The following is a 20,038-nucleotide window of genomic DNA, read 5'->3' on the forward strand; positions in this document are numbered from 1 at the left end:
GACAATGTTGTCTAAACAAGGAAGAGACAGGGTGATAGAGCAATGCAATGAGATGTATACTGGGAGAATAAGAAGAAACACTGAATAGCTGTAAAATGAAATATGAATGGCTGACAAATACAATGACGGCCAGTTTATGATAGTCACAGAATGCTTTAATCCCAAGAAAATTAATGCCAACAAAATGATTAACAGCCATTTTCGTCACAAAATAATCATAGACTTCATCAGATCTGATGAAGTCTATGATTATTTTGTGACGAAAATGGCTGTTAACCATTTTGTTGGCATTCATTTTCTTGGGATTCAAGCCTTCTTTGCCTAGCTGGATCTTTTTGGATTGGTGTATTTTTTCATTTATTGTTTTTTTTTACACCTGTTCGTTTATTGTGGATTATAGTCACAGAATGGCTTAATGGCATTTGGGCATGTGTAAAATATTTCTTTTTTCTTTTCCCTAAAACAACTGTATGCAAGATGTTGGCTGTGGTTGTATTCAAGGACCTGATAACCATGTGTGACTCACTATGATATGAGAACAGGGATATGCAAATTATGTGGGTGTATACTAGTGGCCTGTGGATTAAGGAAAATGTGCAGTGGAAGGGAATGTTGAAGGATTGTGATAAACGGTGGATACCAAGAGTCTGCATTTTTGATTTGTATCTGTGCAACACACCAGGAGTAAGAATTATTTATGCTGTGTAAGAGACAGTACAGTATCCATCTTGGTAATCTAATTTCTTCTGTATTATAGGTTCATAGGTTCATAGGTAAGTACTAGGCTATCTGCCCAAGGGCATTTATAAGCCTAGCCAGTATGTGTTGGCTTTCGCCACCCCCTTAAATTAGTTCCCCTGTGCCTCTGTCCAGCAGAGCCATCAGTTCCCTGCACCACTGTCCAGCAGAGCCATTAGTTCCCTGCACCACTGTCCAGCAGAGCCAGTGCAGTGATCCCCGGGGTAAATTTTCTGTTTCCCAACCACCCATCAAGGTTTCTCTTGAAGAGTGTTAGTGAGGGGCTCTGCCTGATGTATATTGGAATCCTGTTCCAAAGCATGGGGAGTCTCTGGGATAAGAATCTATCCCTCCAGCATGTCCTATTTATCGCTGTGGTGAGGTTTATATCTCTAGAGCGTGTGGCTCTCTGGGATTTTTTTTTTTTAGGTGGAGCATGTCCATCAATTCTGGGTTGGACATGGCCTTGTATGTCAGGCAGAGATCACCTCTGAGTAAGCGGTATGCAACTAAGTACAGCTGGAGTTTCTTGAGTCGGGCTGCATAGGGAATCTGTTTAAGGCCAGTAATTCTCTTGGTGAGGTACTTTTGTGGCCTTTCCAGCTGTTGCAGGTGTCTAGTAAGGTACATCCCAAATGGGGCATTGTATTCTATGATGGGTCTAATGAGTGATGAGTAGAGAGGCACAATAACCTCTTTTGTTCTAGATGTGAACCCTTTTGTGATTAGGTGGGCCACATAGAAGGATTTTCTAACCACCTTGGCAGTATGATTATCAAAGGAGAGATTACTATCTACTTGGGTCCCCAGATCCCTTATTACATTTTCTGTATTTAGGGAACTATCACCTATGTGGTAGTTCGCGGGTACTTTGTTTTTTCCAAAGGGGATGACTATGCACTTTTTGGCATTTAGCTTGAGGTCATGATTTTGACACCAGGTAACCATCTCAGTGAGACCCATCTGAAGGGTGTCTGTATCAGCCGGAGAATCAGTTATGGCCCCTAGTTTGCAGTCATCTGTGAACTTGGTCAGCCATAGTCCTCCTATGCTTGCCTGTAACTCTGAGAAGTATATACAGAACAGGAGGGGTCCTAGGACTGAGCCCTGAGAGACACTACTTGTAACCGGTTTAGAGTCAGACATAGAGCCTGCAAATCTCTCCATGTGGGTTCTATCCATGAGCCAGTTGGCAACCCATTTTGTGATGTAGGGGATTATGTTCAAGCTGGTGAGCTTGTCTATAATACTAGAATGGGGAATGGTGTCGAAAGCCTTTGCGTGGTCTAGGTAGGCAGTGTGGACCTCCTTTCCCTTGTCTAATGTCTTGGTAACCATCTCAAACAAGTCCACCAGGTTTAGGAGGCATGATCTGCCCTTAACAAAACCAAACTGGGTAGGGTCCAAGGTTTGGAGGTTCCCAATGTCTCTGTTAATGAGTTCCATGATGATGCATTCCATAGCCTTGCAGACCATGCTAGTCAGGCTTATAGGGCGATAGTTCCTGGGGGCCGTTGTGCCTCCACCTTTGTGGAGCGGGATAACTGTTGCTGTGCGCCAATCTATGGGTACGTAGCCTGTAGAGAGGCTGAGTTTGAACAGTGTGTTTAGGTGAGGGGTTAGTTCATTTTGGAGCTCTTGTAAGACACAGCCTGGGACCCCGTCCAGTCCCATTGAGGCTGTGTTTTTTGCTTTGGATAGGGCTGTTTTAACTGGTGGTGATTGACAGGGCCCTACATTCTTCTGGTATGCTTATGGGCCCTTTAGGGGGTGAGAGGGGGGTGAAGTCTGCACTAAACCTGGCTGCCAGAATGTTTGCAATATCAGTCAGTTCAGTGTATTTTGTGCCATTCTGCACTAACTCAGACCAGATCTGAGAGTTTCCACTTAGGTTCTTGACATAGCTAAAGAACGCTTTCTGGTTATCTTTGGAGTCACTGGCAATTTTTCTTTCGAAACTAGCCTTGGATGATTTAATGAGGGATCGTAGTTTCTTGCTGATACTGCTCAGGGATGTCTTTCCTTCTTGGGAATTTACTCTTTTCTGTACTAGTTTCCTCCTTCTGTTGTATAGCTTGTTTATGGCAGGGGTCCACCAGACTGGTTTCCTTTTCTTGGAGGAGTGAGTCTTGGTTTTACTTGAGATAGCACAATCCATGCATTCCTGCAAATGCTCATAGCGTGCCTCTGTAAAGGTTTCAGCAGCTTGGACAGCATTGTCCTTTAGCATGGGGGCTGTGAACCTTTCCACCTCGGTCTTAAGTAACGTGAAGTTTGCTTTTGAAAAGTTTTTCATGGTGGTTTCCCTGACTGGGGGTGGGAGCGGAATGTGGATATCCAGAGTGATTAGTCTATGGTCTGATCTAACCAGCAAGGGGTTGACCTCCAGTGTGGAACACCGGTCGCCCATGTTGGTGATGACCAGGTCCAATATGTTGTTCACTCTGGTGGGGGTGTTGACCAGTTGATCCAGGGCATTCGAGCTTATAAATTCTAGGAAGCAATGGGCAAGGGAGTTAGTGCTTAAGTAGTTCTCCCAGTTTATGTTTGGGTAATTGAAATCACCCAGTATTAAGGTGTTTGGTATGACCTTCATATTTCCCAGTGTCTCCAGAAATGTGGACTGGGGGTCCTGGGCCATGGTGGGTGATCTGTAGCAAGCTACAATTTGGATTGCAGTTTTGCCTATTGTTAGTTGCACATGGATGATCTCTGATGCATTGTGCTATGCCACTAACCTGGAGGTGTGGGTATCCTTGATGAATATGGATACACTCCTGCCTTTTGTGTTTCGGTCCTGGTTCTGTGGGCCGAAAGGTATGGTATGTGTTATAGCCTAGTAGTGCTGGGGTGCTCTCAGGATCCTTAAACCAAGTTTCTGTTACTGCACAGATGTCAATGTTCTCCATATTGAGGAGTGCCTTGAGTGAGTAAATTTTGAGGTTTAGACTTCTGGCGTTGAGTAGCATTACCCTCAGTTTTTGGTTACTTGTGCTATTTACGGTGGTGGGTTTGTCTTTTGAGCCTTGCCTAAAAAGGCACTATGGGGGAGGCAGGAGCCTTGGCCAGTATTCGAAAGCCTAAAGGTGACAGGTGCAAGCCATCTCTTGCGAAGCAACGTGGCTTGTCGAGCATGTCATCCCAGACGGACAGATACTGGATCCCCTTTGAATGACACCAGAAACTTAGCCAATTGTTGAAATTGATCATTTTTTTCTTTATACTGTGGCATCATTCTTGGTGAGGGCAGGATGCTACTCAGGGTCAGGGTCATACCAGCCTGGGCTACATGATCAGAGAGCTCTTCCATGTCTCTTTTCATGTAGTCCAGGGAGGTACGTCTCAGGTAATTTATACCAACATGGACAATGACAGAGTTGTATTTGTACTTTTTCTGGAGTGACCTGAGTGCTTGTGTTATGTGGCGGATCCTGGCACCTGACAGGCAGTTAACTGTAACCTTCTCCTTGTCCAGCCTAGTTAGTGGGACATCAGTATGCCTGACTATAGAGTCGCCTATTACTAGTGTGTTGAGTATGTTATTTTGCGTTAAGGGCTGTGATTGCGTGGCACACTGATTATGTGAAGTATGTGTTTCATGGTTGGTGATGGGGTGTGGAGGTTGCTTGGATGTCTGCTTTGGAGGTCTCTGTTGCTTTTGCAGATTTTTATTTAGAGCCTCCGAGTATGTTTTCATGTATGTTATTTTCCGGTGTTGGTTTATTAGGTCTATGTGAGACTGGTGGTGTGTTGCAAGTATTACCCTTCTCCTCTTGACTGTCAGTTCCAGTCTTGGGTTGAAAGAGCTTTGCCTCCAGTTTGGCTGTATAATTGCATCTCTCACATACATTAGTGTTTGGTGGTAGGAGGAGAGGGTTGTCTGTGTACATGAGGCAGTTGTAACATCGCCTCAAAATGCCCAGATTCACCAGTTGGATTGGAGAGTACACCGGAAACTGCCCTTTGGACATGCCTGAATAGGTAGAGTAAGCTGTTTTTCTGATTGGCTGGTGGGGACGAATAGAGAGCCTTGTCCTTCTGGACAGTATAGGGGGGGGGTCTAGTGCTAGGGTTAATTAATGCTTGCTGTGAGTTTTAAGCAATGGCTTGACTGTGAAATGAATAGTTTGAGTGCTAAAGTTGAAGGTTTGTCTAGTTCCAAGGGAAAAATTGAAGAGTAGACTTTGTGGAGCCGAGAATAGTTTAACTGTAGCTAAATGGTGCTGCCTGGTGCACAAAACTGCACAAATGCAGTTTTTATAGCAGGGAAGTGAAAGAGATAGAAATTAGCCCAAAATGGCTGATAAACTTCTAACTTCTGGGCTGAAACCACTCCTCTAGGGACAGATAGGCTGCTCAAAGCTCCCCTCTCTCACAGGTGAACAGAGAAACTTCATTCCATCCAAGTAAGATATGGGCAACACAGAAACTTGTAACTCAGCCCTGGATTCAGCAATAACCTGAAAACTGGACTATACTAGTTCAGAAAGGCGGGTAACAAGTATTTATTTTTTTCCCCAGAAAATAGAGTAGATACAATCAAAACAACACTTTAAATGCACAGAAAAAGCTATCACACTTTAGTGTGTAGCCTACAACAGTTAAACAGATTATTTAAACACAAAAATGGCTTAATTCAAGATTATGCTAGCTAATTTGGTCCTGGAGAATAGGAGACTGGGCTATGCTCTGCCAAAAAAGCTTTTGTTGGGAAAACCATAAATAGTGATTACAATCTAACAAACATGCCATGGGTGAAATGGAAATCCTTTTGTCTCTAAGGCATGCTGAGTGACTGTGTGTGTGTGTGTGTGTGTGTGTGTGTGTGTGTGTGTGTGTGTGTGTGTGTGTGTGTGTGCGCGCATGCATCCGAGATTGGTTTCTCTGCTTGCTACCTGTTTGAGTGTTGAGATACACTCCAGTTCCCCTTTGACTCAAACTGGATTAAGTGGATAACCTTAGAATGACATCCTAGAAAGAATCAAATTAAGCAAGAAGAAAGAAAAATGGTCTTTGCACAATGCTTAATTTACAGATTAGGTAACAACTGTGCAAAAATGTTAGCACATATGACACAATAAAATTTAACATTTTCAGCAAAGTAACAGTTATCTGACTTTTTTGTGTAAAACTTTCACTTCAGCATATTGCTAGTTTGGATCTCCCCGTAGCAGCTATGTTCCATTTCCAACAAAATTGTGTAAGAGGGCTCAGAAAAAAAAAAACATAAAAATTTTAAAAATAAAATAAAAAACACACAGCAAATATAATATAAGGAAATCATGAAGTATGAAGTCAAGATATAGCTAGTGCAGGAAGCAGCATATCTCTAGGGAGTGTGAAAAGTCTAGAAAGAAAAAAAGACTAAACCTAAGAAAACAGGGAAAACACAAAATTTAAGAAGAAAGACAGATTCTATGGGTTAGCAATGGCAAAAGAAGTGATTTTATGAGAAAAGGTGTTATCTTGCAGTGTCATAGTGATCAAAAGGCACAGTGCAGTATACTGTCCTAATTTCCAAAACAGAAAGCAGAATCTATTGAAAATGGTTTACTGGAGTTCACGAAAAGGTGGCAATTTTTGATATATGAATATTGCAAAGCCTAATGGTCAGTTCCACGGTGTTCATGTCAATGGAAAAGTCATTCAAAAAAGGCAGCATATAAAGAATTATGAGAAAAAAAACTAGAACTTGTAAATTAAAAGGACGAGCTGAGGAGAGTGAGAATCTTGTGGGAGTGGAAGAGAAGGAAAAGTTACAATCTGAACTGAGAGTAGACAACTGAGAAATGAAGAGAAGACAGGACCAAATCTAAAACGTTTGTTGCCTTAATGAAAGTAGACCTGTCCAACAAGATGCTAGTTACACAAAGTCTACCATTTTTGCTAAGGCAGGCAAGAGCAATTACATTAAAGCAGATGGCAAAGCTGACTGTAGAATAACTGACATTTTGGTTAAGTGATCACTGATTTGTTTAAGAACTGTATTTTCAAGGACTTTGGTTAGACCTAGAAAATACAAATTAGGATTAAAGCCACATCAATGGAGCTAAAGGATGAAGTTCTCACTGCAACCCAGACGACCTGGGATCAAATATCCACTACTGCAGTGGAAAGGAATGAAGTCCTGACTACGGTTCAGATGACCTGGGATCAAATACTTGGCACCTTGAGGCACAGGAATGAAGACCTAACTATGACCCATATGACCTGGGATCAGGTATATCCATTAAAAAGGTTCAGAAGGATGTAGCCCTGACTGTAACTCAGATGACCTGAAAGCAGGTATATCCTTCACTGTGGGACAGGGAGTTAAAGCAATGACCGTGACACAAATGATCTGAGATCAAGTATATCCAACACTCTGGGGCAGACAGATGAAGCCCACACTATGACCTAGATGACTCAGGACTGACTAATTACCTGGGAGAATAAAGGAGGAGTGAGAGTCTGATGACTGCGCACTCATCATAGGAAATGAACGCAACCTTTTCTTCAGCAGTACTGACACTTGACAGAGCCAAATGTCAGGGCAATACCAACCCGAGGGGCAGGACATGTCAGTCTAACAACCAGCATTGTGACGCTCTGCATCTAGAAACTAGTGCATGTGTCCTCAAGGCAGGTGTTGTGGAATGTTGCTGTCAAAGTGCTCTGGAGATGGGGGTTTACCAGATGCAGCAAAAGCCCTGGTAGCTGCATGTATGACAACCGCCAGTGGGTGGGTGCGACACAATGACCAATGAATGAACTGACTGTTGGCTGACAATAGGAGAAAAATGTTAAGGATATAAAATACCAATTAGGATGAAGGCCTGGGAGAGGATTAACACCACCTCTTATCTTGCAGTCAGGAATATGCTTTCAAGTATCATGAACATACCCTATACATATAAACATGCTAAATACCTACACTCTGAACTCAGGAATGACAAAAGGTGATAAATTAAGGATTTCAAGCAATAGACTACCATGGTCAAGAAGCAATCAATACCCTCAAAATGAGAAAGATACAGCAGGGAGTGACTAAAGCTGATGTACCTCAAGAATAAATGCAGAAAGGGAAGCATTTGCTATGTACTCAAAAAAATGAAAACACAGTCACTAATTATTTATTTAAATTTGTTGACCGGGATTGTCCGACTGGACGTAGGTCCATTTTCAGTGGAGGCCCGGGGAGAAAAGCTCCACAGTTAAAATAAACAGACAGTATTTACATTGGATTACATAGTGATTAACAATTTACATAGCAATTACTTACAACATATTTACAGATAAAGAACATAGTACATCAGTAGACAACTAGAATCTTTATCTGTGAAGTGCATACCAGACATTAACAAATGTTACAAGAAGAAGTTCGTGCTGTATAATAAGTACTGGCTTATGAGCATCTGAGCTTGCTATAATCAAGGTAGTTAGTGGAGTGGAAAGAAAGGTAGTGGTTGGATGGGGTGGATGATATTAGAGTGGGAGTTGCAAGGGCATAGCCAGCATGTTTTAGTTGCACTTTTAGTAAAGTTTTGAAGTGGGTGCATGATGGTATGGAGGTAATTGTGGGTGGGAGTGAGTTCCATAATTTGGCTATGGCGCAAGAGAATAGTGCTTCACCAGCAGAGTTATTGGCTTTAGTGATCTGCAAGTGATTTTTGCTGCTGGATCTTAGTGGTCTGGTGGTGCGATAGGGTTGGAGTAGATTCTGGAGGGATGGGACATTTAGTGGATGGTTTACTAGTTTGTGGGCGAGTGAGAGTTGATACCACTGAAGGAGGTGAGGGAGTTCAAGCCAGCACTGTTCAGCAAGTGAGAGACAGTGGTGACTATGGTAGGATGCCCCTGTGGCGAATTTGGCGATTTTGTTGTAGCAGGTCTCTAGCTTGTTTAAATCACATTGCCTTAGGTTGGTATATATTGGAGAGGCATAAAGTAGGGTGGAGATAAGGTGGGAATTTGCAATTGAAATCTTTGCTGCTTTGGTGAGAAATTGCTTATTTCTGTATAACGCTCCTAGTTTTTTTGTGGACTTTTTTTATAGTCATGGATATGTGAATGTCAAATTTTAGTTTATTGTCAAGTTCCACTCCTAGCAATTTGGTGTGTTCAGTTGGGTATATAGTGGTGTTGTCTTTTGCCGTGATGTTAAAGTGAGAGTTGTTTTGAGTATGCTTGGTGGGTTGGAAGATGAGTAGTTTAGTTTTGTTTGGGTTGAGTATTAATCGGGCATCGGATAACCATGTTTCAACAGAGGAAAAGGCTTCCTGTGTGACTTTTTGCAGTTTTGGTAGGGACTGGGCTGAGCAGATGATGGTCGAGTCATCTGCGTATTATATGAGTGTGCCATGTTTGGTGGCAGAGGCTAGATTATTGGTGTAAACAGAGAAGAGTAGGGGTCCAAGGATGGATCCTTGGGGAACACCTATGGAGACAGGTAGTTGGGGAGATATGTCATTCTGCCATACAACCGATTGTTGGCGGTCAGACAGGTAACTCTGAAACCAGTTGGTGACCGATTGTGAGAAGGACAGGTTATTGAGGACAGAGATAAGTTGTTTGCGTGGGACCATGTCAAATGCTTTAGATAGGTCTAGGAAAGTAGCAGAGGAGAGATAGCCATTGTTTTTATGCTGAAGGATAGTGTTAGTAAAGGAGAGTAAGGCAATGGTGGTGCTATGGTTTGGTCGGAAACCATGCTGAGTACTGGAAAGGAGGTTGTTAGTAAGGAGGTAGTCTGAGACCTGAGAGTGTATGTATCTCTCTAGTATTTTGGAGAGTGGAAAGAGAATAGCTATGGGGCGGTAATTGGTTAGTTCTGTGGAGGGTCTGCCTTTGTGGAGGGGAATTATATGTGATACTTTCCACAGTGTGGGAACGTAACTTTCTGACAGAGATCGGTTAATCAAGATGGATACTGGGTAGGCCAGAGCATCAGCTGCGATTTGTAGGTATTCACTTGGGAGGCTGTCTGCTGCTAATTTGGTGGGTTTAAGTTTAGTTAAGAGTTTTTTATGTTGGAGGTAGGTACAGGAGAAAAAGAGAAGGCAGTAGGGGGATTACTAGTTGAAGGTGTGGGTTGGAGGGAGGGTTGTGTTGTTTAGCTAGTGATAGTATGGTTTGGGTGAAGTGTGTGTTGAATGAGGTAGCAATATTTTCTGAGGAGTGAGGGATGTTAGGAGGAGGGGTACTGACTTTACCTGGGTGGAGAATGGAGTTTATGGAGGACCAGAATTGTTTGGGGCTGTGTTGGGAGGAGTCTAGGGCAGACTGGTAGTATTGGAATTTGTCCTGTTTTATTAGCTTTTTGACTCTATTGCGTAGTTCTAGGAATTTCTGTCTAGCTGAGGGGGTTTTGGTTTTGTGCCAGTGCTCCCAGGCTTTATCCCTGTTTTTCATTTCTGACTTAGTGGTTTTCTGTAGCCATGGGGAGGGTTGTGTTTTGGTTCTGGAGAATCTTATGGGGCATGGTAATTAAGGATGTTCAGGAAGGTAGTATTAAAAAATTCAACTGTATCATCTAGACTGAGGTACTTTAGAGGATGCCAGTTACATTCTTTGAGGGATGAGATGAATGTGAGTGGGTTAAAGTTTCGTTTTTTACGTATTTGACGGTAGATGGCAGGTTTAGCTTGGTATAGGTATTTTTTGAGTAGGAATGTTGGGGAGTGATCACTGAGGCTATCTGATAAGCAGCCTGTTATATATGACTGGGGGCTCTTACTGACTAGTATCCAATCCAGGGTAGTGTGCTTGGTGGAGTTTTTATTTATCCTGGTTGGTGACTGGACTAGTTGAGTGAAGCCATGAAGGTGTACATGATGGGTTGGATTGCTGCCAGAACAGGATTGCCAGTCAATATTGAAATCACCTAAGATGATAGTTTCTTGGGGGAGATGGTGGGTAGACCAGCTGAGGAAGTTTTCTAGGGGAGGGATGTTTTGGCCAGGTGGGAAGTAGCATCCAATTATGTTGATGGTTTTGTTTTGGTTAATTTTGAGGTTGGTATATATTATTTATTCATTGCCTATTTGTGGAGCTGATGATTTTAAGATCTGGATGTTTAGATGCTGTTTAAATATTATAGCTACACCAGCTCCTTTTTTGTTTAGCCGGTCTACTCTTAGTATGCCGTAACCTGTAGGGAGTATTTGCTCACTGGTAATGTGAGGTTTTAGCCAGGTTTCTGTCAGGATGACTATATCTGGGGAGTACAAGTCTATGGTGGCATGGAGTTCATGGACTTTGTTGGATATACTTCTAATATTTAGGCATAGTAGAAGGAAGTCACTTGGCTTTCTATTGGCTGTAATATGGGAGAAGTTGTGGTTTCTAGTCTGATTATGAAGATTGGGGTTGGAGATGGTAGGGCCAGGGTTGGGGTGGATGTCTCCACTTAGGGCTAGTTTTGATAAGCATGAGATTATTAGTTTTCTCAGTTTTTAGTAGACTCCCTCAAGAGGGTCACTGAGGCTATGGATGAGGGGAAAACAGTGCATATCACCTACCTTGACCTGGACGAGGCATTTGATACAACATCCCTCTCAGACATTATTCACAAACTCTCAGAACTAGGCATAAATTCCCACATAACTCAATGGATTTCTGGTTGGCTCACAGATAGGGCCCAAGAAGTCAGGATCAGTGAGACCACCTACAACAGCAATACGGTCACCAGAAGTATACCCCAGCACTCTCTGTTGGGCCTGCTCCTGCTTGGCATCTAATTAAAGGAAGTAAAGGCTAATCTCAAAGGCCTGTGGCTCACCAAGTTGGCAGATGACTGTGAATTCGCAGCTATCATAGATCCCCCCATGATAACAACATCCTACAAGAGGGTCTATCACAAACAAATGACTGGTGCCAAAGCCATGGATTCAAATTTAACATGAAGACATGTATTATAGTGTCCTTTGGGAAACTGCCCACCCCATCTAATTACTCCACTAATAAAACACCCCTAAGAGCTGACCAAATAGATAGGGATCTGGAAACATATGTACACAGTAATCTGGCCATCAACCAACACATAGCCAAGACAGTAAGAAAATCAGTAATTCACAAAGAAACAATGGGAGGATATATGTATGTCTCCCAAATATGCAACAAAATCTAGAAGATTTAGGATTTTTGCTTGGAAATGTTTAAATAGATATTTTTAAACCCCAAGTAGACTCCAAAAAAATTTTTCTCAGGTAGACAGCAAATGTTGGTGGTGTGACAGGGAAAGAAGACGTTCTTGAGAACATATTTTCTGGGAGTGTGGTGAGTTGGTGGACTTTAAGGATTCCCTGTGGGATGCACTGTCGGAGATGCTGGGTAGGTGGATTGGTGTGACAAGGCAGATGATTTTTTCTGAGCTATAACACAGAATCAGAATTGCCTAGACATGGTAAAGCCTTGCTGAGTCTAATTATGGTGGCTGCCAAAAAAAGCAATTACTAGAAAATGGAAATCAAAGTCTAAACCAACGTACTAGAAGTAGTGAATATAGTAATAGAGATAAAACAACTGGAAATGGGATCTTTAAAAATGGCTAGGAGCAAATTACATAGAAAAAATGAGAATTCTGGGAACACTACATACAGGGAAGGAATGAGGTATAAAAGAAGGCAGGACTTAAATAAGCTATGTAATGTTTGACTGAAAATGATTGGGTAGATTACAAGTGATGTATAATGTTTGCAACTGGGAGTGTGTCAATATGGTTTGTGATGTAAAATGCTTGCAACTAGGACTGTGTTAGTGTTTTTTTTTTTTTCATTTATATAAATGTATGATTGTTTATGTCATAAGAGTGATAGTTTAATAAAGATGTTGCTTGTTTAAAAAAAGGGGCAGGAATTGAATAATTTATGTAATGTTGCTTAGGTTACATGATATATAGCAATATACGTGAAGTGTAATGCTTGTTAATGTTAATTTAATAGAGTTTGATTACTTTTGTATAAATGGAAAATTGTCTAAGTAACAAGTGATAATTCAATAAAAGTGTTTAAAAAAATGTTAGTAAGAAAATTATTCTATGTCATCCAACTCATAAGCAAGGGTATGGCATCCAGGTCCAAAGAAGTTATAGTACCACTCTACTCAGCAATTATCAGAACCACAATTGAGTACAATGCCCCCTTAGGCATATACCAAACTGTTGGAATGCTCTTAAAGGTTCCTCACCAGGAAAATCCAGGGTATGAACACCCTGTTCTACACAAACTGCCTTAAGACTGTACCTCTGTACTCAGTCACCTATAGGTTACTGACAGGTGATCTATGCCTAGCATATAAGGCATAATCAGATACAACTTTGATGAATCTCTTGCACATCTGCAAAACAAACAATATCAGAATCACTAGATCCAAGGACCTGAACTTTACCTGTGACATAAACAGAACATGCTGGAAAGACCAATATGAGCTTCAAAAGATCCCCACACTATGGTATATGCTCCTTATCTACATGAAACAGAGTTCATCCCTGAACCTATTCAAAAGAAACCATGACTACTGAATGGGAAATCATAAATTCACCACAGGTCTGACCTCCATGTTTCTGATGGACAGAGATCGATAGTAAGTAAATCAATTTCCAACTAATATAACTCCCCAACATAATACTTAGCTACCTGTTTACTAACATACCCCTGCATATACGTGGCCAAAGAACAAAACTGGGTTGGATTGCACCGCTAGGCTAAACACATAAGCAGTAATGCTGAATTGGGGCAGGTTGTGGCCTTCGAGCCTCCCTACAATTAGTAGAGCAATTACATACCTTGCATAGTGCTTGGTGAAAGTGTGCACTGAGCTCCAGGTTGCAGCTTCTAAAATGTCTTTGGTTGGCACTCCTCTGAGGAAAGCTGCTGAAGTGGCTGCTGCTCTGGTAGAATGAGGCCTAATGCCCTTAGGCACTGATTTGCCATGTTGTGCATAACAGAAGCGGATGTAGTGTCCTATCCATTTCGAGATTGTCTGCTTTGTAATAGGCTTTCCTTGTGATCCTGCAGCATATGCTACAAACAGTTGCTCAGTTTTTCTGAAAGCTTTTGTTTTGTCCAAGTAGAATCGTAGCTGTCTGTGTATATCCAACGCGTGCAGAAGTCTCTCCCCTTTGTTCTGGGGATTTGGGTAAAAATTAGGTAAATGAATGGTTTGGTTTAAGGCCACATTGGTGACCACTTTTGGCATGAATGTTGGGTTTGTCCTAAGAGAAACCCTGTCCTGATGAAAAATTAGGAAAGGTTCCACAGCCATTAAAGCCTGTAACTCTGAGACTATTCTCGCTGAAGTTATTGCTAGGAGCAGAGCAGTTTTCCATGACAAGAATTTTAGATCAGCTGCACTGGCTGGTTCAAAAGGAGGCAGTGTGAGTTTTTCTATAACAAAATTGAGGTCCCAAGTAGGTACTGGTGCTCTCCTTGGGGGTCTTATTTTTTTTTTTTGCCACTCTGAGGTACTGTCGTAGTAGAGGATGTGAAAAAATAGGAGGTTTCATATTGTAATGAGCTGAAATGGCAGAGGCATGGATTTTAATAGATGAGAAAGATAAGCCTTTGTCTAGCATCTCAGTTAGATATTGTAAAATCTGAGGTATATTAGGGACAAGTGGTTCGAGCCCTTGTGCCTGGTTCCAAGCACAGAATCTCTTCCATTTTTCTGCATAAGATTTCCTAGTGCTGGGCCTCCTGGCTTCTAAAATGACATCCATAACAGCTTTAGAGAGAGGTGCAGTCTGAGTGGCTACATTATCTGCCATGCTGCCAGGTTTAATGTTCTGTGTTGACTGTGCAGAATCTGATTGTTTTGTTGTGTCAGAAGATGAGGAATTTGAGGTAGAAGCCAAGCTGGGCCTTGAGACAAACTCTTTAGGGTTGGGCACCAGTGCTGGCGTGGCCAGTCTGGGGCAATCAGGATAATTTTTGGCCTTTCTTGTCTGACTTTTAGTAGCACCATGGTAAGAAGAGGCATCGGAGGGAAAGCATAGACTGTCAGGCCTTTCCAGCTGAATGATAGAGCATCCACTTTCCATGCTTGAGAGTGATAAGTTCTTGTGCAAAATGTCTGTATTTGGTAATTGTGAGGGGAGGCAAAAAGATCAATGTCTGGGCGTCCCCATTTCCTCGTTATCATGCTGAACACTTGTGGATTTAGCTTTCGATCATGAGGATCCATGAGATTTCTTCTTAGTTCGTCTGCCAGTGTATTTTTTGTTCCTGGCAGGAATTGTGCCTGCAGATGTACTTGATAGGTCAGTGCTGTGTTCCACAAAGTCATGGCTTGTCTGCATAGGGGGTAGGAATGTGTACCCCCCTGCTTGTTTATGTACCACATAACTGTGGTACTGTCCATCTTTATTAATAGTTGTCCTGGATGTATTAGGTCCTTGAAAGCTGTCAGGGCATTCTGTACAGCTAGCATCTCTTTTTGATTGATGTGAAGATGCATTTGTTCCTTGGGCCACGTGCCCTGAATACATTTTCCTGCCATATGTGCCCCCCAGGCATAATCCGATGCATCCATTGTTATTGTCTGCCTGGCAGGGGGTAAGGTGAAAGGCTGTCCCTTGTTGTGGTGACAGGCCTGGGACCACCATCGAAACTCCTGTTGTAGGCAGGGAATAAAAGTTATGATTGTCTCCAGGCTATGACAATGTTGAGTCCAAACACTTTTCAGATACCACTATAGTTTCCTCATATGCAGTTTTGCATATGGAATTAGTAGAATGCAGGATGCCATGAAGCCCAGGGCCTTCAGAATTTTTCTTGCAGGGAGCTGGGTTTTTGTTGCCATCATTTGTAAGCAATGAGTCAATTGCCTTTGTTTGTCTGGCGTGAGATAAACCATCTGGGCAGTTACAGCCGAGTGCTCCTCCAGGCGTCTTCTGCAGTTAACCCCTACTGCTCCTCTAGGCGTCAAAAATGGATTGTTCATATTTGCATTAATAATTCCAAAACCATGTTACTTACAAGGTACCAGGATATTTTGTCTTGTGCCATATGTGATGGCAAACACAACTCTATTGATATTTGACCTCTTTCAATGAGAGTTTTCTACAACTCTAAGGTGATAACTTAGTTTTTAAAGGCTTAAGCCACGCCCACTAGGGGTTAAAGGTGCACACTCAAAAGAGCTGCTGCACACAGGAATGTTATCTCTTGAGAGGGCACTAGTTTTGATTTCTTTTCGTTTACTGTGTACCCAAGGCAAATTAGCAATCTTTTTACAAACGCCAGATGCTTTAGAAGAATGTCCTTGCTCTCTGCTTGAATAAGGCAGTCATCCAAGTAGGGATATATTTGAATTCCTTTTTGTCTTCAAAATGCAATTACTGGTGCCAGGCACTTTGTGAAGACCCTGGGCGCAGTAGATAAGCCAAAGGGCAGTGCAGAGAATTGGTAATGCATTGAGCCTGCTATGAATTTGAGGTATCTTCTGCAAGATTGTCTAATTGGGACATGCAGGTATGCCTCCTTGAGGTCCAAAGTAACTAGCCAAGCCTTCATGCCCAGCATGGGCAGAAGTTGCTGTAGTGTTAACATTTTGAATTTTGGAACATCCAGGAAAGTATTTAGGATCGACAGGTCCAGTTTTGGTCTCCAGGCTTTGTCCTTTCTGGGTACTAAGAAAAGTCTTGAGTAAAATCCTTGTCCCTAGTGTAATGACTGCAACAGTGAAACACGATGAACATCCATGATTACTGAATGGGAAATCATAAATTCACCCCAGGTCTGACCTCCATGTTTCTGATGGACTGAGATCGATAGTAAGTAAATCAATTTCCAACTAATGTAATTCCCCAACATAATACTTAGCTACCTCTTTACTATCATACTCCTGCATATACGTGGCCAAAGAACAAAACTGGGTTGGATTGCACCGCTAGGCTAAACACATAACCAGTAACGCTGAATTGGGGCAGGTTGTGGCATTTGAGTCTCCCTACAATTACTAGAGCAATTTACATACCTTGCATAGTCACACTCACCTGCAATCTATGCTTACTGCACAGTGGCATGCTCTTTCACAACTCTCTTAATGTTCCAGTGATGGTTAAAAAGCATTAATGGCAGCTCAGCACAAAGTAGTCACAGGTTCAACTCCCTCAATATATGCTTATGAAGTGTGCGACTCTGAAGAAGTAACTTAATCAGACAATGCTCCTGAATCTCCTTTAAAGCAAGTGCTTACATATCTATATAAATGTATAATACCTGGGAAGACAGGAAGGAAGAAAACAGAGTGGCAGCCTGTTACCTATCAACTGATTACTACATAAAATGTAAAAACTAAGATATTGTCCACCTTTCCAAACAAAATTACAATTTAGGGAGCAAACATATTCTTTAAGTAGCCAGGAAGATAATATTACACTGATCAGTGCCCTCCTTTAAAAAATTAAATAGGTGAAAAGGCATCCTCTTGACAAGATCTGCTCCCGGAATCATCTAACTAAGGAAATTAAAATACTTTGAACAACTGAGGAACTTTAAGAATCGCTACATAAGTACAGACAAATGAATCCAGCTGCTGTAGGGACAATGGTTAATCACCCCACGTACAACACACAGCAGTATTATTACCATACTGTACGTAAACTACTTCACCTAACCATTTGCACAACTGACAGTTTTATGCTAATCTTTAAATGCTACATACAACTGTATACAGATCTCTGTGCTATTCCACTCTTGTCCAATTGACAACTATAATGTTATGCTCTTTACTCTTGATCAATTGTAAAACACCTGTGTGTATGCATTGTGTGCTCTTCTACAGCACTGGTTGTGGCTGAAAAGGGTGAGTAGACCAGCCCACCTACGTGGTCAGCAAACAGAAACAAACAAACAAACAAAACAAAACAAATAAATCACCCCACCCCAGTACGTTAGTGGCCACAAATGATATCAATGTGGTTTACTTCAGCGGGTAGGAGGAGGGAAGTGCGTGTACAGTGATTTTTTCCCTGTTACTACTGGTCACTATAAACAAGGGACAATATTTTGTTGTGAGGGTGGTATGCTTGCAGAGTCCTGACTGACAATGGGTTTATCGGTGAAGTACATGACAGGCTTGCTGTCACCTGAGGAGAGGAGGTGTAGGATGCTCACATTAAATTAGTACAGCAACTCCACGTTTTTCGGCAATCTTTCATTCCTCTACATGCAATTTTTTCATTCCAAATAATAACATCTAACATTTTTAAAGCACTCAAAGCTCTACGTACTTAGTGATCTCTGTCTCATACTTTTCCCTTTTTCATACACACACCCAAACAAATGATAGAGTTTGACCTTCTCTCACACACACATGCATGTGTGCACACCTGGAAAAAGTAACAATATTAGCAAACATAAAATAACACAATGACTCATGCTTAATTAAACCTTGTATTAGTTTATGTCCATTTTAGAAAACTACTGTACAATTGGATATCTGAATTTTGAAGGAGGATAAAAAGGTCTTCTCTAGAAGCAATTTAAATACAAGCCAATAACTGGAGGGACTTGATATGTAGTCATTTGAAAGTGTGCTCTATGAACGTTGACCTTGTGCTTTCAGAATATGAAGGTTTGGGTACAGAACTTCAAACATAAAGAAACATTAACACATCAAGAGGGTTCTGCAAATACTTGGAGCATCAGCAGTGAAGATGAAGAGGCCTGTCAATATAAAAACCCTCTTAAACCATTAGTACTTCAAAATCACAAGGGTTGCATAAACTGAACCAGTGCAAAAAAAAAAAACATTCAACAAGACGGCTTACTTTAATCTTTATGTACCTTAGCTTTCACATTCCAACACTAGTTATGCCAGTAATGGAAATTAACTCATTGTAATTACATACCAGTGGTGACTGCAGCACTATTATAGTATTGTTCAGAAAAATCACAACAACACATATTACACCTCAACAAAAGCTACACTATTAAAATAAATGTTTTAGTATGCACAGGCCACGCACTGCAACAGGCAACAATCGAAAAAAGGGTGCACAATAAATAAATACTTCATCGCTAGCCACCCAGCAGTGTGAACGCTGACTCTAGGTGAAAGTCACTACGAATGTGACACCCCAACTGAATACAGCTACAGTACTGTTTTAATGAATACTCCTTCCCAGCCACTACAATCTTTTATGCAAGGAGACGCTGTACTCCTACAGTAATAGACAAAGGCAGTACTTATATTTATATGTCAGTAACTACTATCCTGGACTGCATTTACTTACGTTTCCAGGGAAATTATTCCCTAAAAGAAAATTAAAATTCAAGTGCAAACATATCGTACAATAATCAGCATAAACTGAACTCAGCACTATCTATATTTTTCTACATGGGATACGAAACAATGTAAATAGGTGTGTTTATATATCTAGATATATATATATATATATATATATATATATATAAAATATATATACATATATATATATATATATATATATATATATATATATATATATATATACAGAGAGAGAGATACACACACAACTACATACATACACACACATGCACACATATATATGCATAATGCACACACATATTAGATACATTATACAGTCATACACGAGTATTATCAACTTTAGTCTCAGACAAAAAATAGTACAATCACATCTGATATAAAAAAGTAGCCAAAATCACTTTTGTTAGAATCACATTTAGTCTAAAGCTATAGAAAATACGTTATTTCTACTACATATTAAAAACACAAACTCCCAAAAATACATAAGGGGAGGAAAACAACATTGCAAATTGCTTTTGCTGGGGGGCAAGCCATCCTGCATTCCCCAGACTCCCAAGTTGCACCAACTCGGAGAAGGAAATAATCTCCCAAAACAGTGGAATCATTGCTAGGATGCTTTTGGGCATCACCCCAAACAGTGATTACAGTTCCCTCCACAGGCACTATTTACTAGCTGTAACCCCTAAAACGATTAAGGACATCATTAACTTAATAAGACACAGAGAAAAAAACATCAGAAACAACAGCACTCATTCTGGAAAATATATAACTAAAGCACTTCTCAAAATTCAAACTGAAAATACAACCGCTGCATGCATGTTGCTAAATGAAATTCTACCGAATGTGCTTTCTACTCTTTTGTTTTCAAACATAACTCTGCCAATTCACTATTTTACCAAATGCACCATAACCATATATATACATTGAATTACCATAACACCGAACTGCATTTGCTCAAGATGACAGCATCGTAACTTTAACATGGAAAAACAGTCAGTTGGCCAACACCACAAATAAAACAAACTGGAGCAAATAAAACCCACCCAAAGTGGGGAGTTTTGCCCCCCAC

General features: G+C 41.1%; 1 protein-coding gene across 1 annotated transcript in view; it reads right to left on the reverse strand.

Annotated features, from left to right (window-relative positions):
* LAMB1 (laminin subunit beta 1) overlaps window positions 1–20,038 on the reverse strand; it is a 1,172,470-nt gene that overhangs the window by 1,133,580 nt on the left and 18,852 nt on the right. The gene's annotated exons all lie outside the window — the stretch shown is intronic.

This window comes from Protopterus annectens, chromosome 11.part0, assembly GCF_019279795.1.
Source record: "Protopterus annectens isolate FY-2018-M chromosome 11.part0, PAN1.0, whole genome shotgun sequence".
In the NCBI taxonomy this organism is placed as follows: Eukaryota; Metazoa; Chordata; order Ceratodontiformes; family Protopteridae; genus Protopterus; species Protopterus annectens.